At 40.2% G+C, this 25602-nt stretch overlaps 1 long non-coding RNA gene and 1 pseudogene across 3 annotated transcripts in view; both read left to right on the top strand.

The window, feature by feature from the left end:
* Positions 1-25602, top strand: part of LOC143434369 (uncharacterized) — a 56942-nt gene that overhangs the window by 5265 nt on the left and 26075 nt on the right. For all 3 annotated transcript variants that reach the window (XR_013103835.1, XR_013103834.1, XR_013103833.1), the window contains one exon: positions 15210-15559. This is a non-coding gene — a long non-coding RNA (uncharacterized LOC143434369). The remainder of the gene's footprint in view (positions 1-15209; positions 15560-25602) is intronic.
* Positions 8434-9023, top strand: LOC117719657 (rRNA 2'-O-methyltransferase fibrillarin pseudogene; annotated as a pseudogene).

The following is a 25602-nucleotide window of genomic DNA, read 5'->3' as shown; positions in this document are numbered from 1 at the left end:
CTCACCATGATAGGACAGGCTAAGCAGAAAAAAATAATTTTTTTTCTTTAAAAATAATACTAGAATCAGGCTGTTTTCCATTGCAGGAGTAGTTAATCTATGACTCCCTCAACGTAACCAATCTGCAACAGTCAAGAGATGAGACATGGCTTGGATGAGCTTGAGGTAGTCTGGACAGATCTTTCTGTCTTCACCACACCTCTGTACATCCTTTCTTCCACATGCCTGCAACTAGAGAGGCACATTTGAAGATCCTGTCCAGGCCCCAGACGTGTCAAGTCTTCTTACCAGTGGCTTCTTCTTTCCACACGTTTGTACATTTTGTCACACACTGGCCTGAGTTCACGTTGTGGTGATCTCATGCTGCCACAGCTTGCCAGCGCCCTGGTGGTCTTAAAAATGACCCCTCTGTCCCTGGTGGTCTCTGTCACATGATTTTCTAATTTGTTTTTAAAAATCTCTGGGAAGTGACCTCTTCCTTGAACCACCCTATCTGGGGTGGTTTCCAGTATGAACTGCTCCCCAGTTGGTACTGCTATTTGGGAAGTTTAGGAGGCCCCACTTCTAGTTTAATGTCTTCTGTGCTGGGAGTTGGGATGCAAGCTCTCAGTTTCCTGCCGTAGGTGCCATGTCTGCTGCTTGCTGCTGTGTTTTCCTGCTGCAATGGACTCATCCCTCTGAAACCATAAACTCAAATAAACTGTTTCTTCTAGAGTTGTCTTGATCCTTGTGTTTAATCACAGGAACAGAAACGGAACCAAGACAACATCAAACCTTATCTCTCAGCCTATCCGATTCTGAATTGGCTCTTGACACAATTTTACAGGTGCATATTCTTTCTTTCTGTGATGCAGACATGGCTCCTCTTGTAAGCACAGTAATTCTTGCAGGCGAAAAAATGCACCTTTATTGGTGTTATCCCAGTTATCCAAACGAAGGAACTACGATTCATGCTGCAATCTCAGAGTGGTTCCGACTAAAACTAAATATTTTAACAAAACCTTAAAAGTTTACTAATGACTGCAGTACAATCTTTGTATTTTTTTTTGAAATGGTTTATACACTCCTCCACAGGAGACATGATATTGATTTTACAAACTCTCAGAGAAATGCAGTTGCTCTTGGTCATATTATATTTTTAATTTTTGTTACTTACATGGTAGTGGGAATTGAACACTGCCTCAGACATGCTTTGCATGAGCCCCCCACTCCATCCCTTAGTGCTGGGTTTTCAATGAGAAGCTGGTCTATAGAATGGAAGAAAGAGCTCAGCAGTACTCCGGCTCTGAGAGCTGAATACAGTGCTGTCCCAGGTAAGCAAAATGAGGTGTTTGGTGTCTTCATGCATGGCTGGTTCAGCACCTTGCCTCAGCTGAGAGCATTAAGCTCAACTGCAGACCAACATAAGGACACAGCTCACATGATTCAAAATATTGTGCAGATATTGTGTGAATAAAAAGCTTTTATTCTGGTGATTTCAGAGTTGGCAGGATTAATGTTCTAATTAATGTTCATTTGTCAGAATTATATGGTAGAGGAGAAAACCCAACCCTAGAGTTTGGGTTTTGAACACGTAGACATCGTCACTGAATTTACTCACTTTAGTTAAGGAAGCTAAGCAGGAATTTTTTTTTTTATTGTGTTAGGATTTACTCACTATTTAATATAATGACTCATCATGCCATAGTACACTTTTTAAAACCGAGAACAAACACAATGTTATTCAACCATTTTCTATGGGGATTTGTCTGATCCATGCAGCTAATACGATATGGAAGCTTGATAAGATTCAAGTCTTAAGATTTAGCCAAAGTTAGATTCAAGGGCAACTGTCAAAGATGGCTTTAAAAATTGTGTATTTATAAAAAAACAAGCACACAAAAATAAACACAAACAACCTCTGGGCTAAGCAACTCATCAAGTGATTTAAAATATTTCACAGTGTCCAGATATAAATTAGTTTAAACTATTAGTTTCTGTTACCTTGTCAAAGTAATAAGGGGAAGCAGGCAGAAAGGAGTTTGAGACAGCAGCCTATTTCTGAAGGCTATAAATGTGAGGAAGAAACCAGCTGGTGGACACACTCAGTATTGCTGTTCAGCTCCTTCAGCAGCTGAGAGGCACAGGGATAGATATCCTTGGTTCAGAGACACAGAGGCCCTCCTTCCCATGGCTTCACTTTCCTCAGTCTCAGTTACGGAAGGTCAGCCATAGCCAAAGTGTTAAATGGGAAATCCCAGGGATGACTCATGATTAAATTGTGCTTGAGTGGGAGGGTGAAATTGCTTCAGAGTATGGTCTTACATGAAGCCAAAGAATCTCTTACTGTATTGTCATAGGGCCATAGTAGCCTAACAGCTACATCACAAGGGTTCTGTAATTCACCTCAGCTCATCTATGGATACACGCATTGTGGTACCTCACATCATTCCAACAGGAGTGAGTGCACCCACTAAAATGCTTAGATGCTATATCCAAATAACCTTAATATGGCATATTATGATGTTTTTAACTGTTACTGTTAATCTATTATTCCTATTTAGAGATCCAATTCTATTATAGATTCATTTGCATTAAAAAGAAAGCCAGTACACACACACACACACACACACACACACACACAGAGAGAGAGAGAGAGAGAGAGAGAGAGAGAGAGAGAGAGAGAGAGAGAGAATGTAATACTGTTCTTGGTTTCAGGCATCTACTGGGATCTAGGGACAGATCTTACCATATCTTGGAGTCCTCAAGTGCTCAGTCTTCCCTCCGTGGTTCTGGACAGATGATTCATTCATTCTTTCTTTCTTTCTTTCTTTCTTTCTTTCTTTCTTTCTTTCTTTCTTCTTCTTCTTCTTCTTCTTCTTCTTCTTCTTCTTCTTCTTCTTCTTCTTCTTCTTCTTCTTCTTCTTCTTCTTCTTCTTCTTCTTCCTCTTCCTCCTCTTCCTCCTCTTCCTCCTCTTCCTCTTCTTCCTCTTCTTCTTCTTCTTCCTCTTCCTCTTCTTCCTCTTCTTCCTCTTCTTCCTCTTCTTCCTCTTCTTCCTCTTCTTCCTCTTCTTCCTCTTCTTCCTCTTCTTCCTCTTCTTCCTCTTCTTCCTCTTCTTCCTCTTCTTCCTCTTCTTCCTCTTCTTCCTCTTCTTCCTCTTCTTCCTCTTCTTCCTCTTCTTCCTCTTCTCCTTCTCCTCCTTCTCCTCCTCCTCTTCCTCCTCCTTCTTCTTTTTTATTACAGTTGTTCTATGCTAAGTTCCTCAAATCATCTTGCTATCAATCCAAGTCACCAAATGAAATCTGCTGGAAATTCTTCTGAATCGGCCTAACCCCCTTCCTCTGTTTCCTGCAGGTGGCATCTCTTTATCTCCTTCATCTCCACTTGTTTCCTTTACTACTGTCCTGTAAATTCTGCCTGCCTTCCTTCCTTCCCTCCCTCTCTTTCTCTTTCTTCCTGTTTATCTTCTTCCTTTCTTTTTCTCAGTTTTTGCCAGGCTCTCACTATGTACCCAGGCTAGCTAGAACTCACTCTCTAGACCAGGCTGGCCTCATACTTGCAGAGACTCACCTGCCTCTGCCTCCTTCGTGCTGGGATCAAAGGTGTGCACTCCCACACTGGCTTTACTACTGTTCTCAGTCCTACCCTTTCCTGCTCCTGCTGCATCTTTAGCATGCTTCTTTTCCTTTTGCTATGGCTTCTTTTACACATATACATATATATTCCTACCTAAAAACTGTTCAGTATGTATAATGTTACTTGTATGTATCTTTCTAGGGCTGATTATTTGATATTGGATAACCAATTGAGATAGCATCATTCTTTAATCCAGACCCTCTGAGACTTTTGACTATAGCTTTTTTTCACCTGAGAAATTTTTATATAAAATACACAAATCAAACAGTTGCTGCTAATGAGTCCCAAGTTTTAAAATCATTTTGACGTATACGCCAATATTTAATGATATTATATATCAAAACTAATAACATATATAACTTATCAGAGTCAAAGCAAATTTGTACAGTGGTGAGATGCTTACTTTTATATAAAGAAATAAATCTGGTTAATATATGACATCTGAAAGTATAGTGCATCTTCAACATTTTTGACTGGGTTGATATTTTTATTTTATAATCAATCATCAATGTTGAAAACTCAGTTCTCATAGTTAAGAGCAGGACTACAGAAGTATGCCAACAGCCCTTTAAAAAGTTGTTGGAAATTCTGTCCTAAACCCAAATCAAAATTCATTTAATAATTTTTTTTGAAAAAATGAAACTTGTCAATAATTTAAATAACAGCTTTCAAAATTAAACATTCTAACACACTTCAATCCAAAGACAAATTATTTTAATATTGATATGCTGATAGAGTCTTTTTTCTCTATAATTAAGGTCTTCAGTTTCTATAAGAGCAGGAAATTTGAGATATGCAGCACAAACATTGAGACTTGTGACACACAGTCGTCCTCCATCTAAGGCAAGGATTTGGGTCAGTGTAAGCTCTGCTGTGCTCTGTGGCAGAGTGCACAGAACAAAGGCCTCATGCTGGGTCTCTAGAATAAGGGCCACAGTGACTTTGCACAATGCAACACTGGCTACCATAGAAAATACCTTAGTGTCATCACCTGTTGAATTTTGAATGGCTTTTTAATTCCTGGTCATCGGATATTAAGAAACCAGTTACTGCTACAAATGTTTTTCATGACCTCTCTTCTCCTCAGTTGGTTCTACAACCCATAATTTAAGAAGATGTACTTAAACTCTCTTATTCATTAAAAGCTTGTTGCAGGGGAAACTTACTGAATATTGCAATGAGCTTTTATGAAAACTCTAGTGGGGAGGTGGGAGTTGGGGGTATGTGGGGGCACATCCTTATAGAAGCAGCAGGAGGGGGGATGGGATAGAAAATTCCTGGGCAGGGGAGTGGGAGGAAAATGGGGTAAGGGGCTAACATCTGAAATGTAAATAAAATATCCAACAAAAAAATTAAAAAAAAAAAAAAGAAAAAAAGAAAACTCTATGTGTGGATACCATATTAGGAACTGAAACAGATAATTTCAAAGTTTTACTAACATTAATGACAATAATAATATTACAATTAATGACAACATATAGTAGCTATATTGAATTTTTAATTTTAAAAACTTTTTTGAGACAAAGTCTTGTTACATAACCTGTCTGGCTTGAAGCTGGCTGTGTAGAGTAACTAGGCTGGTCTGGAATCTGCAGCAGCTTCTCTTGTTTTTGCATCTGTAGTAGTGAGATTTAGGTGTAAGCCACCATACCCAGCTTAGATTTAAGTTTTAAATTAAAATATATCTTCCAGATGAAACCAACCACTGGTTTACTTTTGTACAAGACTCTTCATACCTAGCTTTACAGAGCTAAGGGAATTTTTGTACCACTTCTGTCATCTGTTTGCCACGGTCATTTGGGAGAAGTATGGTAAGAAATCATGCTTCATATCAGGATGCTGCTGGGAAGGGGGCTTTTAGTATCTGCACAGATAATCGTCAATACTGTCCTATGCCCCAAACTCCACAATAGTTTCTTAAGCTTTAGCTGAAATGCATGATCTATCAATGAGTCTTATAGACTTTAGTCCTTTAAACTCACTTCTCTTTTGTGTTTTGAACCATCTTCATGAAGGCACAGCCTTCCCTTGCATGCTCTGTAGTTTGGAAAGTGTTGACTTACTGAGTGTTAGGTCTCTCCTGAGCACTGGGACATTTGTTTTACAATATTTGTTGCAAACACTCAGAACACAATAGTCATTAAACATTGGCACTAATCACATCAAGACAGTACTTAAGATTGAGAATACTGGCAAACTCATGGAGGGCAGACAGACATTGTAATTTTCTTACATTATAATTTTTGCTTAAAACCTCAAATATTAAAAGAAACAACATTGTCAGGTTTTCTTGGAGTGAAAGACTCATTTTGTTTATTTCTAAGAAAATATTTTTTCAAACAATGAACTTGAATAATCTTGATCTGCCAACTGTTTATTAAAGTCAATATAGTATTCTTTGAGACAGGGCTTTGGCTCTCAGGTGGCTTGAAACAAACCACTGACTGGGTCTGAAGTGCAAGCGCTTCTTGAACACTTTCTGTTTTGCCACATGGGATAGTAAAATGATGTGGATTTGTAGGTTAAGAATTATTCAAATGAATACCCTTGTCCCTTATTAGGTACATTGTAAGTAGGGCTAGCTTTGACCTTATGGTGTATGGTGGTGAAGGAGATGACTTGATGTCTCTGTTTCAGTGTACACCAAGATGCCAGCAGTTTGACCAACATTTTTTTAAAGGTTCATTTATTTATTTTATGTATTGAGTACACTGTAGCTGTTTTCAGGCACATTGGAAGAAAGCATTGGATCCCATCACAGATGGTTGGGAACCACCATGTGGTGGATGGGAGTTGAACTCAGGACCTCTGGAAGAGCAAACAGTCAGTGCTCTTAACTGCTGAGCCATCTCTCCAGTCTATCCTCAACATTGTTTTAATACAGGTGAAACAGGTGGACAGGAACTTGCATGTTACTGTGGTTGTGAAAAGAGTTTTTGTCTTCTGAAATTTCACAGAAGAGGGCTCAAGGACCCACCCAGAGTAGTGTGCAAACTATACCATAAAAATTACTGATCAAATTAGTTAACCAGTTTTAATAATTTCTCACCTAACTATTTCTGCTAGCTCTTAAGCATGTTCAGATATTTTTCATCTTGGAAGAAAGTACAATTTTATGTTTAACTCCATGTCATCTCTAGAGATTGTCGACTGTATTTCCCTGTTAGAACCAACTGCCCTTGAATAATCCTCTCATGTGTACATATATGCACAAGCACAGGAATCTGTGTTTTAGCCTTTGCAGCTCATTGCAATATAGTTTCTATCCCCTTTCTCTTCCTGTGAATTACTCTTTTCGGGTTCCAGAAATGTCAGTCTTTGTGATACCTGGTGACCATCTCCACTCTGATTTTCTTTGCCCCTTCTGCAGCTCCTGATTAGAGTGAGCCCTTGGTCCATCATGGTCAGTGCTGGCCACTGCTGTGCTGAATGCCTTCCACAGGTTAGCTCATTTAATTTGAGGGCAATGCAGTGTTATTCCAGAAACCAGGAAAGCTGCCTGCATCATGAATCTCTCAAGTTGAAGTACAGAGTCTCAAATCTGGCACTCTACTGATCTTACCCATAATACTATGCCTTCTAGAAACCCTTCTTTTCCTTCCCTTTATTTGTATTCTCTAGGTTTATTCTCTACATATTTGGCTGCTTCGTCTTAGTCTTCTTTGGCCACTATTTATTCAGTGACAAGGGAGATAGCCCAGTTGTTAAGAGCATTTGTTGCTTTTGAAGAGGACTCAGGTTTGGTTCCCAATAGCCACATGGTGGCTCACAATCATCCATCAGTTGTTTTGGGGAATCCAGTCTTCTGCAAGTACCAGGCACACATGTGGTGCCCATAAAAATCTGCAGGTAAAACACTCATGCACATAAAGTATTTTTCTAAATCTAAGCAAATTAAAAAGGGATGATTTATCACTCAAAATTCAGTGTTTAAGATTATTTAGCTGACCATGCCCAAGTCATATGCTTTCCCACACCCCAGTTTGCCTTGCTGGAGAATGGGAGACTTTGTACCTTTTGGCTTTTGAAAAGTGCCCTAAAACTTGTATCTAAGGGCCCCCTATAAAGGCAGGTGGGGATAATGACATAAAGGAATTAATGAGTGGCTATTTTCATTTAGTCTCCCCCATTCCCCTCACTGACTCTTATTTATATTTTGGGACTGAGTTCAGGAACTGTATCTCCTGACCCCCTTAGGAGGTAGTTAGCACTACCCCCTAAATGCTCAAAATTTTAAAATCATGCATTGTAGTTACATGCTTGCATTTCTTAATTAAACTATGCATGTTGAAAAGATGAGACGATGCTATTGTTGCTGTACATCCTGAAAATCTAGTATAAGGCCTGGTGCCTGGTACACTTTTATTATTTAGTATTGATGAATAAACAAATATGGTGAATTTACAAGTGAGTTGGGCATTCCTGAGAAATATATCTTGAAGAGACTGATCAAAAGTATACTTAAGTAGTATAAAGATTTTAAGATTATTTTCATAAAAATAATGATTGAAGGTGGAGTTGGGGATACCTTTGATGGCCGGAGCTGTGTGACCATAGTGTGGGAATAAAGCTAGGTTCAGCCCCTGTGGGGATGGCTTTGGTGACTGAGGAGTCTTTGGTGACAGAGGTAGTAGAGGAGGAGAGCAAGGAGGTGGAGGAGGCTTTAGTGGAAGTTGAGGTTGAGGTGGAAATGGTGGCTTCAGGGGCCAAGGAAGTGAAGGAGGAAGCAGCTGAAATGGAGGCTTCCAGTATGGGGGCAGCTGGGTCAAAGTGGTGGCCAGGGAGGCAAAAAAGGAAGTCAGTCAGAGAAGGATGTGATGGTGGAGCCATATAGACATGAAGGTGTCTTTATGTGTCGCGGCAAGGAAGATGCTTTTGTCACAAAGAATCTGGTCCCTGGAGAATCTATGTGTGGAAAGAAGAGTCTTTATTTCAGAGGGAGATGACAAGATTTGAGTACCAAGCCTGGAACCCCTTCTGCCCTGAGCTGGCAGCAGCAATTCTGGGTGGTATAGGTCAGATCGACATCAAGCCAGAGCTAAGGTGCCTCAGGCACCACTTTCTCTCACGTCTCTGATATCGTTCACTCCATGGTCTGGTCTATGCAGTTGCGTTCTCCCACCGCTCTGGCTATGACTTTATTAGCTTGGCCAACAATGGAGGATACTTTGTGATCTTCATTAAGGCCAACTGCATTGACTCCACTGCCTCAGCAGAAGCTGTGTTTACATCTGAAGTGAAGAGGATGCATCTGGAAAACATGAAGACCCAGGATCAGCTGACGATAGAGCCTTATAAATGTGACTACGCAGTGGTTGTAGGTGTGTACAGGCTACCCCTCAAGGCAAAGAACTAAACTCTGAGCTGTCTGGATTGAAGAAACGTGTTGCTACTGTTGCATTTTTTTTTTCCCTAGTAAAAGGCTCATCTGTCAAAAAAAAAAAAAAAAGAAAGAAAGAAAGAAAGAAAGAAAGAAAGAAAAGAAAAGAAAAGAAAAAGAAATAATGATTGAAGTTGTTGGGCTGAGTTAGATACTCTGGGGCAAGAAGAACAGGAATGTGCGAGAACAATACCTTAGAGAATGGGAAAACAAGAGCCAGTGCAAACAGATCAGTGAAAGATTGTGTATGTGTGTATATCTGTATGTGTGTCTCTGTGTGTGTATATGTGTGTTTGTTTGCAGATGTATGTGTGTGTCTGTGTGTGTATTTATGTGTACATGTATGTGTGTTTGTGTGTGTATGTGTATGTGTAGATGTGTGTGTCTGTGTGGATATGTGTGTGTATGTATGTATGTATATATGTGTGTCTCTCTGTGTGTATGTGTGTGTATAGATGTGTGTATACATGTGTGAATCTATTTGTGTCTATGTGTGTGTATGTATGTGTGTGTAAGTATGTATGTATGTATGTATGTATGCGGGTGTGTGTGTAGATGTGTGTGTCTGTGTGTTGGTGTGTATATATGTGTGTGTAGATGTGTATGTCTGTGTGTGTGTATGTATGTATGTATGTATATGTATATTGCTGGTGTGTGTGTATTAAACAAAGAGAGCTGTTGGATCCCTAGGCTACAGGTGGTGTAGATATACTAAAGGGCATAAAGCGTGAAGAAATGGTCTGCAGATTTGCAATCATGAAGTCTTTGAGTGATATTCGAAAGATCTGCTGCAGCTGAATAGGAAGGTAGATAATCAGAAAGTGAGAAACAGACAGGTGGAGTTGAGGTGAGGCTGAGGACAGACACAGCTTATGGAGTTCAGAGGTTCTCAGTGAGCCATACACATGAGACACGCTACATACTGCTGACAACAGGGGTTTCTGGGAAACTTCTTCAAGGCTCCTGGGTCCGGAAGGTCTGGGATTCTGTAATTATTTAAAGCTTTATGGACAGTCAAATCGTCAGCCAAAACTCTTTAGTGTATACACATCATTTTATTAATTTGGCTGGTGCATTCACGCAGAAAATAAGGTGAGTGTTTTAGACTCTGTTATATGCCTCCCAAACTGATATGTCAAGGCCACAATCCTAAATGTGACTTCGGAAATAAAGTTAAATGACACTGGGAAGAGAGGAGGCTTAATGTACAAGAGCTGGAGTTTTCATAAGAAAAGGAAAAGACACCAGAGGCTGTCTGTCCCCCATTTTTCTTCTGTATTAGTATAGAGCAAAGTTCATGTGAGGACCATGAGAAAGTGTCTGGCTACTGCACCCTGAGGAGAGGGGCTTCCCCAGACAGCAGCTGTGCTAGACCTTGCTCTTGGACTTCTAGACTTCAGTGCCATGAAGAGCAAATGTCTGCCACATAAGCCACCTAGTCTGATACCTTGTGATGTTAGCCTAAGATGACTCAAAGTAAAAATAATTTGCTTCTTGGATCCAAGAATCTAGCCATGTGACAGCAACTGAGTGAACCAGAGACAGTGAATGGGGCTGGGACCTTTGGTCGGTACAAATGAGGCACCTGGAATCTGGACCACAAGTGGCTGGGATTACAGAAGGCAGGTCAGTCTCTGAGAGAACCACGTTCTAACCTTCTCCTATACTTCTTCATTTGGTTTTTCCCAATGCCCTTCTTTACAAGACAAGGAGAGTGTGGAGATTGATTTTATAGGGCTCATGTCTATGTAATCTAGAAGTGGAAGTCTTGAAACAAGAAAGTATAGATTTTCCATGTTTTTAAAAAACATCTCCCATCTCTGTGTGGTCTACACCGGTAGTTCTGTATCTGAGTCATGTGCTTCATATATAAGTAATACATTTATTCAACCCTTCAAGACTGTAAGCCTTGAGAAACCATTCTTCTCTTTGATTGGCTCTCTCCTTCTACCTCCACAGTGACAGCAGCTGCCTGAGAACGTACTGTATGGTGATGTTCTCTCCAGACCATTAGAACAGTTTTTTAATTAGTTTGGAATATTTTGCAGAAAACCTTGGTTGGAAATAAAGTTATAAAATAGTGCATATATCTTTCTTGTCTTTAGGGATGTGAGATAATATTTAACATTTAGCTTTTTTTGTTTTAGTTATGTTACCTACTGAAAATAGTAAAGTAATGTTTGAAGAGATATATAAAGTATACATATACTCTCTTTCTATAATATATATATATGGAGAAAGAGGGAGAGAGAGAGTTAGTTCTGGTCTTATTTAAAATTAAAAAATAGATTTTTAATAAAAAATTTGTCTAGTTGGTTTGCAGTTGTCAGCTATGGATGCCTGTGAGGCTATTTTCATTATCAGCAGAGAAAGCCTATATCTTAGGGTTTCATTGCTGTGAAGAGACACCATGACCAACACAACTCTTATAAAATAAAACATTTAATTGGGACTGGCTTATAGTTTCAAAGGTTCAGTCAATTATCATCATGGCAGGAAGCATGGCAGTATGCAGACAGACATGGTGCTGGAGTAGCTGAGAGTTCTACATCTCAATGTGAAGGCAACCAGGAGGAGAGTCTCTTCTGCATTGGGCGGAGCTTGAGCATAGGAACTCAAAGCCCATCTCCACAGTGGTGCATTGTCTCCAATAAGGCTACACCTTCTAATAGTGCCGCTTCCTTCCCATGGGCTAATCATCTTCAAATCACCACAGCATAGTAGAAAGGGGAAGAGTCAAAGATTAGGAGGAAAAATGAGGTAAGAGGAGGTAGAAGGGGAAAAAGAACAAAAGCAGAAGCAACAAGAAGAGTGAGGAGGAGGAGGAGGAAGAGGAAGAGGAGGAGGAGGAGAAAGAAGAAGAGGAGGAGGAGGGAGAAGAGGAGGAGGAAGAGGAGGAGGAGGAGGAGGAGGAAGAGGAGGAGGAGGAGGAGGAGGAGGAAGAAGAGCATGAGGTGACTCTGTCCAGAATGAGATATGCTCTCATTTGGTTAGGCTATGATAATAAGAGCACATGTGTAATGCAACTGTGAAGAGACTGGGGTCTTAGCCCGCCCGCCTTGCTTGTGCATGCAGCAGCTCCTCAGTCAGAAGTCCCTGACGTTGGTCGCCGCGCAGGCGGGGTCTCCTGTGGAGCTGATTGTTCATGCACTATGAAACTGTCTTTCAATTACTGAAATCAATTTTTCCCCCATGCCTCAAAGCAGAGACCACTCTGAAGCCTTTGAAAGCAATTTTTCATTTGATTTCTTTGCAAACTGACACATCACTGTTTACTCCGCTGGAAAGGCTGCTTTTATAGTGTGTTACCAAGGGTGCCTTTCCTTCCCTCTCACCCTTTGACTCATCTAAGGTGGATTCTGTGACCCTCTGCACGCTTTGAGGCCCTGTGTGAGAAACCCCAAACCACTCCCTGAATATGAAGTTTGTGACAGAATGAAAGTAGTGGAATGGAATAGCAATAATCATTACTATTTGATTTTTTCACATAGAATTTTATTTTTTAGCTCATGTTAGCCTAGAATTTACTATGTAGTCCAGGCTGGGCTTAAACTGATAGCAATCTTCCTATCTCCGACTCATGAGTTCTAGATCACAGGTACAAGGTTATGGTCATTTTTCCATTCTCTCCCCTCCCCCTTTTGTGAGGAGGGGATCAAACCCAGGGCTTTGTGAATGCCAGACAAGTACTCTACCACCGAGCGCAGTCCATCCTTTAACTGGGAGACACGCATCCCCTGCCCGCTCCAATGTTCACCTTGAACTGTTATACTAATTGCTTGTCAGTCTGCCTGATTGGAAACTTCAAAGAACTAAGCAAATTGCTTTGAAAGTGTTCTTATTTATTTATTTACATATATACGTTTCCTAATCTTATTTCCTAATTTAAATTATTTTTAAATGAATGCTACTCTTCTTATAATCTCTCATCTGTAAGAAAAAGGAGTCTTTTATTCTAGTGATGAGCACTAAATCCTCTTAATTTATCAGAAAAAAGCCCTTATACATGTAATTAACAGTGTGTGTGTGTGTGTGTGTGTGTGTGTGTGTGTGTCTGTGTGTGTGTGTGTGTGTTGGGATGTGTCTGTAAGGAAAGGGAGACTTATTTTGCTCTGTAGCTACTTTCAAAACAAAAATTATAATACAGATGACAATTTTGTAACTTTTTAAATGTATAAATTTATTACCATTTAAAAATCTGTATTTAGGAATCTTTGACTTCAGTCTCACATTGATATCAAGACAAACCTGTTTCCTGGAACCTCAAAAACTATGTAACAAGGCAAGGGCGTGGCCCTGTGGAAAGACTATATGCAGTGCTCTAGATCAATCTCCAGTCACTGCCAGACAGACAGATAGATTAAAGGTATGCCTTTTGTCCAGCCATGAAGGGGAATGGAGAGCTGTTGGGGATGCATGGCTCTGAGGAACCTGTCTTGAGAGGCCTTTCCTGGCCCAAGAATGAGTTCAACACGGCTGGTATATAGGTCTTTGTCCCTGTGCCTGTGAAAGCCAGAAGGCATGCTGGCAGCCACGTGGCTCCTAGAGTGTATGACCTGGCTCTTTCGGATATTGCAGGGCATTTTCACAGTCATGCAGGAAGTTTGTTTCAGGAATAAACTGTGTGGCCAGCATTGTGCCTGAGTCCTCAGAGTATCTAGGTATAAACTGTAGGTATCATCCAATGGCTAGCAGCTGTTTCATATTTTGATCTGTGCTTTCACTTGTGTTTCAAATAACTTTTTAAGAAAACTGCTATGACCTGTATATCTAAGTAGTTAAGAAAGGCTTGCAGAGTAAGGCTGCATAGCTATGACATAGAGTTGTAGAGTTGACAAGATCCGAGCATCATCTGGTCAGTTTCCTTACTTCTCAGAAGATGAAATCGCATCCCAGAAGAATGGGGAGAGGCTCTGTCAGCACAGTGCTTGTCACAAAAGCTGGATACCTGAGTTTGAATAACCAGCATCCAGGTAAAAAACTCAGAGGGGTATCCTGTAACCCAAGAATTGGGGGCATTGAGTGACTGAGAAAGTAGACTCCTTGGGACTTGTTGGCTAGTCATTCTATCCAAAACAACAAGCACCAGATTCAAAGAGCCTGTTTCAAAAGAATAGAGAGCTGCAAAAGAAGACACACTATGCAACCTCTGGACCTTACAGAATCCTGTATACACACAAATGAATACACACACATAAGCACACATATAAGCACACACATAAGTACACACACACACACACACACGGAAGTTTATTGTTAAACATAGGACTGTGCCTTTAACATGGGTTAATTGTGGGACTTAAGCCTGTCCTGTTATGGGACTTGGGTGTTGTCCATGGTTTTCTACATCAAAGCACTGAAGAGCAGTTGACAAAGAACAGCTCACACCTTCTCAGTTTTCAGGCCCTCTTCCGCATGCTTCAGGTCCTTTCAGCCTTACTTCTGGAGTTCCTTATCTACTGCTGTGGCATAAATTTGCCCTGTTGTTCCTTCAACCTGCTGTGTAGTCAGTCATGAGACAAGCTTTTCTTTAAGCTATCATTGTTACATAACTTTTTACTGAGCCTAATCTGTGTGTGTGAGAGAGAGAGAGAGAGAGAGAGAAAAAGCCAGCCATGACTCTATCCCTGGAGGTAAGTGTACGTGAGAAAATTGGAGATTCTGTCTTTTCAGTCCTTACTGTATTATGACATCATGGAAGAAAAAAAGCCCATTAAAAACAACATATAAGGAAAATATAATGGAGTTGATTCGAGCTAAGGTTGGACTCTAGTGCTGTAGTGATCTTAGCCTTTGACAGCTAATTTCTGACTTATCCTATTGAGAAAGACAGAAAAGAACATGGCTTCATTTTACATGGATAGAACGTGGGACATATATACTCTATGAAACAAATGCAACAGTTGGGTGCACATTCAGAGAGGAGAGACCAGAATGGACACATTAGAGGTACCAGGGCAATGTTCACATCATCCTCACTACATCCAAGAGGCCATCCTGTAGGGCATGAACCTGGACATTGCAGCCTACCCTCAAGCCTGTGCTAGTCCATCCACAGGCTTAAGAAGAAGCCATACACCAGAAAGCTAAATGACATTTGGAGAGAGGATGTGCAAAGGGAGGATTTTGAGGTTAACTGGTCAGCCTTCCAAATTTGGAGAGGAAAAAAGGTACTCTTTTGTTTAGTGTTCAAGTTGGGATTTTTCCTTGCAGGAGACAGTCATGGGCTGACTGGATTTGAATGCCATTGGAAAAGGAAGAACTCAAACCAGCCACCAACAGGACCAGAGTGCCAGGTTTCCTGGAAACATCACCCAAACCCAAAAATTTCTCAGAATTTTTGGAGGCGCCAAAGGACTGTTTGCATTTCAATGGGCAAGTTCTGAAAGGCCTGGAAAATTCTCAGCTTTGGTTTCTCACTGGAAGGCAAGATCCATTGCCATGAAGAAGAGACAACACCCTTGGAGTAGCTTCATGAAGAGCCAAGAAAAGGGATGTCTGGAACATTTTAATTGTCTAACCCTTGGCTACAGAGACAAGACAATGGGAATCAGGCTATGACAGTGAGTAGAAAGCAAAGCCCTGTTACTTTTACAACAACCAAGGCAGCCAATGTTGGGGGGCCACCTTGTATTTGCCTGTTTTGAAAGAAAGACAGAGCTTTCTAGGTTTAAAGAAATATAGTTGCAACACTGCAATAGCACAATTATTTCCTGACCCATAGAAATACATTCATCTTGAACATTTAATCTTTTCATATGCCACAAGCATCCCGTGAGATCAAAAGCATGAAGAGTGCTATGTGTAGGAACATCATCTTGGCGAACCATGTTTAATGTTATTTGTAGTTAAGGCTTGGAAATACTTTATGTAAATGTATTAAGAGTTAAGAGTCAAAAATAGAAAATGTTTAGAATTAGTAGACAAAATATTTGGTCTACCTTAAATTTTAGGTCTGACATGGGGAGCACTGAAGTTTAGAAATAACTTGTACATTATAAGATGATTATTTGTTCTTTAAATGGATTAGTTTGTAAATGACACGCCAGAGCTGACACACCCAGTTTACATAGGAGTCTGATATTTCTGTTTCCTTCTTGAGTTGTTCAACTCACTCAATGCCCACATCACCACCACCACAGAGGCTTGCCTAGGCTTGAGAGAGAACTAAGATACAATTCCTTCATCATGATACTTTCCTAGGAAAAACACAGAAAGACTCTGGGAGGAGAAATGACTGGCCTAAAAATATATGTAGGTTAGCCCTGACTGGGTTTCCCACTTTTCAGTCTCAAGCTTTCTCTGATTTACCTTAACCTGTCCAGTTTCTCCCCCTTACAATTCCTTCTGTATATACCCGACCAAGAAACTGTCTGTGGACACTGCTTTACCCATGTCATTTCCTTATTCAAAATCTCCTAGTGTGGATGGAGCAGTGGTTCAATGGTTAAAAGTGTTTGCTCTTGCAGAGGACCTGGGTTTGTTTCCCAGCAGTCTCAGGGTGTGGTTCACAGCCATGTTTTACGGAGGTGCTCTGATGTCCTCTTCTGGTTTCCCAAGGCACCAAGCACACTTGTGGTACAAACATAAACATGTACTCAGGCAAAATGCTCACACACATAAGATGAAATAAAATACTTCTTAAAAAAGAAAAGGCTGTGAGCACATCTCTATGACCCACTGAAAACAGCACTGCTCCTAGCTAGTGCAAGTTCTCCAATCAATCCCTTTAATTGGCTGTTCTCTTCTAAATCCACTCACATTCCCGCCAATACGCAATAGTTGCTGCTCCTGCAGTCACTCCATGCTTTCTCTGAAATTCGCCACTTCCTATATTGCATTTCTCTCTCTCTCTGTTTAAAGGACCCTTTTCTAGTCCTTAGTAGGAACTCAACTCAGGCTTCAAAATACAGCTTGAATGGCATTTCCTTAGCACATTACCATTAAACTTCTCCATGCACAGATGTCATTCTCGGTTCTTTAAATTGATTTAAAATTAATTTAAAACTTTCTTTCATGTTATTGTATGACATTTATCACAGCTGAGGTGTTTGGAATTTGTAGTCTTCTTTCCATATTGTACATATTCAGCAGAGGATATTTTTTATATGCCCAGCTCCTGTATAGTCTGTGTATAAAAGGATGGGCTAAATTATCTTTCTGAAATTAAATATACTAGAAAATGTAAAAATCAGAATAATAATATGTATTATGCTAGGTAGAGTATAAGTATTTCCTCTAAGATTGTGCTAAGAAATTACTTGGAAATATATTATTCAGTTTTGGAAAGATCATCATAAAATTAATGTTAGTTTATAATTTTATAAGCCTACTTTCTTGTCCTTGGCCAATGTCATATTCCTGCCAAGCAGCCCTTTCCTTGTCCTTGGCCCATGTCAGCATCTTGCCAAGCACCCCCAAAGGCTCTCCACCTCTCCCCATTTTTATTTTGTTAACAAGACTGAGCCTGTCTTAGGTCATTCTGACAAGAATGCCTTCCTTACCCATCATGGAATATGCATCATCAAAGGCAATGCACGTATGCCTTAGGTTGGTAAGGCTCTGTGCAGAATCTTACCCATGCTTGGCTTGCCAGCCTGTTAAATTAATAACTCTGTCTGGGGTTCCATTATCAGTTTCAAGTCATGTACTTTGGCTGCCAGCCTGTTGATGTAGTTAGAGACAAGCTTTAACATCATGGGCGGGAATAAAAGTATTCCAAGGACAAGACAAGCTAGCCTGATCAAGCTATATATGCCATTCCTGAGGTTTGTCCAAAATGGAAATACTGAGCTCAGGCCATGGATAATTTTATCAGCATTATCTGCAGCATCAAAGATCAACAGAGCAGCATTCTTGAAATTCGTAGTCTCACTATGCAAAGTTAACACACCCAGAGAGGTGTTAGGATTATGCCAAATATCCTACAGGTATCTCTGAACTTTTTTCTAATTATAATGACAATCATTGTGAATTTCAAAAGTGACACTACTCCAATGATATTTGTCATGACACTTGGGATGGCTCCTAACTCTTGAACCCTAAACCTTCTTCAGATAATTTAAATGGGTTATACAGCCTCATCTGTTGTTCCAGATACCTATATTGAGTATACTTTTGTATACTCAATACATTAGTAACATTTTTTTTTGCTAGATGGTTAACAAAAATAGTTGTCTTAACTCCCTGTGTCAGTGCTATTGCAAAAGCAGTAGTGCTAGCTATTTTTTTTGAAGAACATCTTTTATGAAGATAAATGCAAAAATTCTCAACAAAATATTTACAAACCAAATACAAAGACACCTTAAAAAAGATCATCTACCATGAACAAGTAGGTTCACTCTAGATGCAAGGAGATTTCACCTAAGTAAATATATATATATATATATATATATATATATATATATATATATATTTTATTAGATCTTTCATTTACACTTCAGATGCCATCCCCTTTCCCCTTTCCCCTTTCCCCCCCTTAGAAAACCCCTATCCCATGCCCCCTTTTCCTTTTTGCATTTATACATTTTTAAAAAAAATGTTAATCATAGGCTTTATAAGTTTGGTATTGTTCAATCAGAGGTGTAACCCACTACCCAACCTAGATATATCTACTACCTTTGACTGGTGGAGATTCATGAACATCTGCTTCCCTGTCTCCCCCCTCTATCTCTCTTTCATCACCTAGCTTCTCCTCTCCTTCTTCTTCTCCTCTTCTTACTCCTTTTCTTCCTCTCAGTACTCCTCCCACCTTAGCTCCTCCTACACATCACCCTTCCTGTTAAAAGGAAGCTTTTCTCTCAAAATACAATTAGAGCATAATTATGCCAATTTGTACCAGTGAGGTACAAGATAGTCCTAATATTTCTGACGTAGTGCTAGCTATTAATGAAATTAAAGCTGTTATACTAGCAATAATCAAGCCTGCTACCTCTCTTGCTTCTGCTTAAAGCCTAACTCACTTCTTCCAGCACTTCCAAGCTTTTTTTTCAGAGAATCAAGGTTTTCTAATTCTCAGGGCAGTAAAACAAAATCTGGTTGATAGACCTCCATAACAGACATGCCAGGTTTCAACACACTAACAGAATTGGAAATTATACAGTCAGTGCAACTTACAATAAATGCTGTAGAAGAGACAAAACCAATTTTAGCTTGACAAATAAAGAGGCTTAAAAGATGCACTAACCCTTGTTTGAAATCCAGTTCCTGTCTCAACTTTATCTTTGCTATCCTAACATCATATTGAGTTACAGCTAACTTCCAAATATGTCTCTGACAAAGTCCAAATCCAGTCTTCCAAAAGTAGACTGTTATTTCCATACTGGATTGATTTCTAGACCAGTACATGATTGAGTCCTAATTGCTGGTCACCTTTAAGAAGAATACAAGAGATATAATTTTTCTTTTCAATTGTTTATCCCACAAGGTCTCAAAACTTGAGGCAAGGCTGCTTATCCCATCTGGGATATAGTAAAGTAAATGTGGGTCAGGAACATATGTCCAGTACAGCTTCACAGTCACCCTTGTCAGGGCACTCAGCAAGCTCACAGGTTGGCATCATTTTTTGTCTCAGCAACAGTATGCCTCACCAATCTTTTTAGAGTTCCATAGGCCTCTTTCACGACACCTTGTCCCTGAGGATTATACGAAATCCCTGTAATAAATTCTTGACAAAAAGTTTGACTGCTCAACTACAATTGCCAGACCCATTATCTATTTTTTTTAAATTGGATATTTTATTTATTTACCTTTCAGTGTTATCTTGTCTCCCATTCCCTCCCCAAACCCCTTATTCCCTTTCCTCCTCCTCCTATTTCTATGAGGGTTTGCTACTGCCATTCTCCCATTCCTTTCTCCCTGCTTTTGAATTCCACAATACTAGGGAATCCAAACTTTCAGGGACCAAGGTTATCAACTTCCATTGATGCCTGACAAGGCCATCCTCAACTACCTACACAGGTGAAGCCATGAGTCCCTCTCTTTGTGTTCTCAGGCTGGAGGTTTTAGAATGGCTACTTTAGCTTGTTTCTTGGGACTATTTGCTTGAAAAATTGTTTTTCAGCCTTTTACTGTTAAGTAGGGTCTGCCTTTCTCACTGTATGCAGCAAAATGCTGGGTCCTGTTTACATATCCAGTCTGTTAGTCTATGTCTTTTTATTGGGGAATTGAGTCCATTGATGTTACGAGATACTAAGGAGAGGAGATTGTTGATTCTTGTTGTTCCTATTTTTGTTATTATCGATGGCATTGTTTGTGTGGCTATCTTCTTTTGGGTTTGTTGGAAGAAGATTACTTTCTTGTTCTTTCTAGGGTATAATTTCCCTCCTTGTATTGGAGCTTTCCCTCTATTATCCTTTGTAATGCTGGGTTTGTAGAAAGATACTATGTAAATTTGGTTTTGTCATGGAATATCTTGGTTTCTCCATCTATGGCAATTGAGAGTTTTGCTGGGTATAGTAGCCTGGGCTGGCATTTGTGTTCTCTTAGGGTCTGTATGACATCTGTCCAGGATCTTCTCGCTCTTATAGTATCTGGTGAGAAGTCTGGTGTAATTCTGATAGGTCTGCCTTTATATGTTACTTGGCCCTTTTCCGTTACTGCTTTTAATATTCTTTGTTTTGTGCATTTGGTGGTTTGATTATTATGTGACGGGAGGTATTTCTTTTCTATTAGTCTATTTGGCGTTCTGAATGCTTCTTGTATGTTTATGGGCATCTCATTCTTTAGGTTAGGGAAGTTTTCTTCTATAATTTTGTTGAAAATGTTTACTGGCCCTTCAAGCTGGGAATCTTCACTCTCTTCTATACCTATTTTCTTAGATTTGGTCTTCTCATTGTGTCCTGGATTTCCTGGATGTTTCAGGTTAAGAACTTTTTGCATTTTGCATTTTCTTTGACAGTTGTGTCAATATTTTCTATGGTATCTTCTCCACCTGAAATTCTGTCTTTTATCTCTTTGTATTCTGTTTGTGATGCTTGCAAGTGTGACTCCCGATTTCTTTCCTAGGTTTTCTATCTCCAGGGTAGTCTCCCTTTGTGATTTCTTTATTGTTTCTACTTCCATTTTTATGTCCTGGATGGGTTTGTTCAATTCCTTCATCTGTTTGGTTGTGTTCTCTTGTAATTCTTTAAGGGATTTTTGTGTTTCCTTTTTAAGTGCTTCTACCTGTTTACCAGTGTTCTCCTCAATTTCTTTGAGAGTGTTATTTATGCCCTTCTTAAAGTCCTCTATCATCATCATTAGAAGTGATTTTTAAGTCTGAATCTTGCTTTCCTGGTGATATGGGGAATTCAGGACTTTCTAGTGTGGGAGAACTAGGTTCTGATGATGTCAAGTACCCTGGTTTGCTGATGCTTATGTTCTTGCACTTGCCTTTTGCCATCTGTATCTCCTTAGTGCTACCTGTACTGTCTCTAACTAGAGTCTGTCTTTCCTATTATCTTGGTTTTGTCAGAACTGTTTAGGGTGGGTGTTGCTGCTTGGGTTAGAGCTGAGACCCAAGATCTGCTCAGTGCTCGGGCCCAGAAGGGAAGGAACCAAGGCTCCGGGCCAGGAGTGACTTCCTGCGTCCCAGCGGGTCCCAGTTACTCCCTGTTTGGGGCAGGTGTTGGTGTCTTCTTACCTCAGATACTGCCAGGGTTAGAGCTCCTGGGAGCCCTGCCTCCTGTGGGTTTTGTGAGATTTGGTACAGAGCTGTGGCCCAGGATCTGCTCAGTGCTCGGGCCCAGACCGGAAGCCTGATTAGACTTTAAATCATTAGTAACCATTACTATGACAAGGGAGCCACTCATCATAGTCCATGGTAAATGTTTATTTTCCTCTATAATCAGGTGCTTAGAGAACACACAGCTTTGTTTGGTTAAGTCTTTGCCTCCATTTTAGAAGACATACAGCTTATGATGTAGTATGCAGGAAAACCCGGTGAGAGTGATGGATTCAGTGCTTTGGATTGCCAGTGTAAGAACCAAAGGGAACCAAACTCTCCATGAATGCTAGTCTTCTATTACAAACCAAACTAGACATGATCAGACCAGACCATACCAAACCAAACCAAACCAGACAAACAAAGCAGGTGGCAAGTCTTTACAGAGTTTAGTCACAAGGCTAAGATTTCAGGAAACTATACCCACACCTAATGCTATGAGTGAGTTACATAATGAATAACTTATGTTCAATAGGGACTTAAGTTCAGAACTAGAGGCATGCAACGTTGTGGTGGAGAAACACAGGCATTTTAGCACGAAGCTGGGGATCCTATCAGTGTTGCCCTCCATTATGCTTGTAAATGTAGTAAATGCAGTCCCTTCATCCTACGTGAGCAATTTGTTTTCATTTTATCTCTAGATATGTAAGGAATGCTACTGAGAATGGATCTAAGACTGTGAGATCAGTGCTGGTGAGATAGCTTATTGGGTAACTCTGCTTGCTGCTCAAGCCTGACAGCCTGAATTCAACCCCAGAAACCCACAGGAAGGCAGTGAGAATAGAACAACTGTAGACAGCTGTCCTCTGACTTCTGCACGTGAGTGGTGGTACACACCCACACAGCAAGCTAGTCCACATTCAACAACAATGACTACAATTTAAGAACTGCTTAGACCACAGGAGAACCATAAAGTTTGGCCGTGCCGAAAAGGCTCAGTAGTGGAGCTCTAGTGGAAATGTCACTACCTTTAATATTGGAGTGACCCCCTTGGGACAGTGTGCCATTAGGTGGCCATCCCCATGGTGCTGGGGTAAAAAGAATGGTGTCTGTAGCAGCAAGGGTCAGAAAAGGAGTAGGATAGGTTGTGTTTTCTCCTCTTGGTGCAATTCATGTAGCAGAGGTTAAGCTACATCTACCATGGTGATCAGTTAAGTTCCAGATCAACCCTATGTATAACCCCAATGTACAATTCCCATGTATCACCTCATGTATAACCTCCATCCATGTATAACCTCCATGTATAACCACCATACATAATCCCCATGTATAACCCTATGTACAACCCGTGAATGTAACTCCCCATGTATAACTACCACGTATAACCCCTGTGTGTAGCTACCATATTTGCCACTTTAGCCACGGCATTTATAAGTTCACTAAGGGAGCACCCAGATCAGCAGCTTCAGTCCTTCAGATGTGTTCCCTCACCTTCTGTGGTCTCTGTCTCTGGCTTTCACAAATCTACATTACAGAATTTGGAGGATAAGAGGTGGCTAGAGAACAGCACAGGTATCTGTCTCTCCTGGGGTCATAGCTCACCTTACCAGATTACGATGTATTCTTATTCTTGACCATTCTGTATGTAGCTTTCCTTTCCAGCTGCCCGGCTCTTCTATTGGCAAACATCTGAGCACAGCTGTCCACAATCTTCTTAAAAGACCCACCCAATTGTGTAAAATCGAATTCCTTAAAATGTCCTCTCACATTCAAAGCATACAGTGATTTACTGAGGCATTTTAGTGTCTCCCAGGTAAACATTTTTCCTGAAGAAACCATGAAATCCAACCTAATAAAGCCCAAGTCTCCAGGCAGAGTAAACACATACTTTGTTACTTATACACTGTAAGTAATGGAAAGACGATAGTATCCCTTTTACCTGGAGCCTTGTATTATAGGTATTACAGACATAACACTGCCATTCAGTGTGTTACTTCATCTTGAAGGACAATGCTCCAATCTGTATCTGGGACTAGGGTAGTACCAGAGTCTCAATCATGCTGTTAAATTCTTTGTTAGCTACTTTTAAGACAAGCAATGCCTGGTCCCTTCAGTGGTTTGGGACCCCATGGTTCTATATACATTCTGAACATTTTCACCATACAACTAATTCTTTGGTGGAGGCAGTGTTGGATGTGAGGCATGTTGGTAAATCAATCTTTGTATGAGAAAGAACGTTGGGAAAGAAGATTGGGTAAAGGGAAACTATATGTGGAGTAGATACAAATTTCTCATAGGGCCAAGTGATGATCCGGTTTCGCTGATGTGTATCAAGTGTAATCAACTGGTATTAAACTGATGTCTGGTCCTTGTTGCAAGCAAGCGGGGCATTCAGTCTATTGTTGTGTCAACGTTCTTTCACCACAACAAAATACCCACAGCAATGAACTTACTATGAACAAAGATCATGCTGGTCATGGTTTTGGAGGATCCAGTCTAAGATCAAAGAGTCCCATTTTGGGGGTTTCTCATACGTGGGGTTTATCATGGCAGAAAAACTGGTGATGTCATAAGCTGAGAAAACAAGGATGACTGAGAAGCATGGGTCCCACAACCACTCCTACAAGTAAACTTCAAGTAATCCAAGAACCTTTTACTAGCCCTTCTAACCCATTAGTGCTGTCCTGGGGAAACAGGCTTTAACCCAGACCTTAGGGCACTCTTGTACACCGACGATACTCTGTCCTGGTAAGAGAAACACAGCTTCTTCAACGTGTATATTACCTCCACTCCTACTAACTTAACAGGTTCATTGCCACAGCATGGGTGAGGAATAGCTGAGAGGCTACTCTGCCCATGTGGTTGTTGAAAGAGTCTTAGGGAGTAGATACTCTTAAAACATAAAAAGAGGTACAATATGAACCCATTCTCATAAGTTCATTCATATACTTTTTCCACATACTTTCTTTACATTTATTGTCCATGCTCAGTATTAAATGCTTTTTTTAAAAGACCAAATCATTGGTTGTTATCTAGGACCCTCATATTTGCACCTCCCAAACTCCCTTTCCCTCTATGCAGTAGATGGTGAGATATATGTCCTGCTTTCTTTGGTGTCTGCTTATAGCATAATAACTTTATCTTATAAACTTACTCTTCCTGTAAGGTTAGAAGCATATGCTTGTCTAAAGCCCACATATCATATTAACTCAACTGTGAACTAAGCCTAGGTAATTTTCTACTTCCTTCATTGTTCACAGGGAAATACCCTTCAAACCAGATGTTCAAGTTGATGGTGAGGCATTCATGCAATAGAGGCAGGTGACATGGGAATATGGGTCACTTATCAGTCACCTATTTATGTGATATAAAATCCCTGGGACATCTAGATCTGATTATAAAAATAATACTCTTGTTTTGCATGTGCACACTGACCTTATGGTTGCCTGGTACTGCTCCCTTCTCAACAGGAAGCTCTGATGACAGAGGTACTTGATATCCTATGATTGGATGCATTTATAAAGTTATTATATTTATTGCTTTTCTCTTTGTTCTGACACAATATACCTAATAAAACCAACTTGAAGATAAGAGTGTTTATTTTGGCTCATACTTTGAGGGTATAGTTCACCATAGTAGGGGAGTCACAGCTGCAGGGTTGTGAAGCAGTTGCCACATTGCTTCTGAAGGCAGGAAGAAGACTGGAATGAATATTCATGCTCAGCTTGCTTCCTCCTCCTTATATAGTTCAGGACCCCAGCTTAGGGAATGGTGCCACTCACACTATGGAGGGCCTTTCAAATTTGATCCAGTCTCAAAACTGTCATAGAGATATGCAAACAGAAGGTTGTTTCCAAGGTGATTGTAGACCTTGTCAATTTGAGTATAAGTAGTAACCATTGCAAATACTAAAAACTATGTTTTTTAAATCAAGAGTGGTCCTGTACCACTGAAGACAAGTCT

The sequence above is a fragment of the Arvicanthis niloticus genome, chromosome 14 (genome assembly GCF_011762505.2).
Source record: "Arvicanthis niloticus isolate mArvNil1 chromosome 14, mArvNil1.pat.X, whole genome shotgun sequence".
In the NCBI taxonomy this organism is placed as follows: domain Eukaryota; kingdom Metazoa; phylum Chordata; class Mammalia; order Rodentia; family Muridae; genus Arvicanthis; species Arvicanthis niloticus.
This window is presented reverse-complemented; position numbering and strand designations above follow the sequence as displayed.